The following is a 974-nucleotide window of genomic DNA, read 5'->3' as shown; positions in this document are numbered from 1 at the left end:
TTTTTTTTTTTTTTTTTTTTGTAGAGACGAGGTCTTGCTATGTTGCCCTGGGCTCAAGCCATCCTCCAACCCTGGCTTCCCAAAGTGCTGGGATTACAGGTCTGAGCAATCGATTGTGCCTGGCCTGTGTTACAAGTTTGACAACAACTGGCCTTCAGAACTTTCAGCTAGAGATTGCAAAGGTGCTTCTACCTCTATTCCCTTCTCTGAAACTGGCTGAAAAGAACAATAAGCAACAAAAACAAGGAAATTCCATTTTAAATGTTATTAGCTACCACAATACCAAACCAAAAACTATGAGGAATACAGTGAGATTTGGATTCAATTGAGCATAATAGATGCATACCTTAACAGACCTCAGGCAGAGCATGGAATTCTACAAAGGAAAGAGACACAGCCCTCAGGCGCCCGACCAGTGATTTCTTATTTGAAACAGCAAGTTGTAGAGTGACAGGCAATGTGAGGCCAAGTGAGGAATGAGGCAGACACACCATCTTTCAAACTAGTAGGCTGGCAATATGGCAGGGAGAGATGATGCGTAACAATCAGTTGCTGTTTTACAGTTGCTGTTGAAAATCTGTAAAGTAAAATTAGTAAACATGAATTCCAACGTATTGCTCCATTACAAGATAAGCGAACAGAAAAGGCACATCTGTGAGAGAAATGAGCAAAAGTCTGTCCCCTGGCAGAAATGTTAGAAAGAGAATTGAAACAGTATAAAACTAACACTGCCCCCAACTTATTTTCCCAGTTCTTTCTCAGACTATTGTTCAGCAAATAGCTAGCCCTGAAAGAATGACCCCATTTAAAGATGAAAAAAATAACAGAAAGAAGCTGGCATAAAACCAACATGTAAAGATACTACAAGACAAAAATGAAAAATGTATTATAAAAGTGACACACAAAAACCTCATGTAACAATTACCGAAGAAATATATGATTTCCTCAAATACTTTCCAGCGATATTGAAAAAA

General features: G+C 38.7%; 1 long non-coding RNA gene across 1 annotated transcript in view; it reads right to left on the bottom strand.

Moving 5' to 3' along the window:
- LOC103253536 overlaps nt 1–558 on the bottom strand; it is a 113595-nt gene extending 113037 nt beyond the window's left edge. Inside the window, exon 1 of the long non-coding RNA XR_503883.1 lies at nt 492–558. This is a non-coding gene — a long non-coding RNA (uncharacterized LOC103253536). The remainder of the gene's footprint in view (nt 1–491) is intronic.
- Nucleotides 559–974: the final 416 nt, after the last annotated feature.

Source organism: Carlito syrichta, unplaced genomic scaffold, assembly GCF_000164805.1.
Source record: "Carlito syrichta isolate Samal-C Ts95f unplaced genomic scaffold, Tarsius_syrichta-2.0.1 Scaffold236363, whole genome shotgun sequence".
NCBI lineage: Eukaryota > Metazoa > Chordata > Mammalia > Primates > Tarsiidae > Carlito > Carlito syrichta.
Note: the sequence above shows the minus strand (reverse complement) of the source record. Positions and strands in the feature narration are given on the sequence as shown.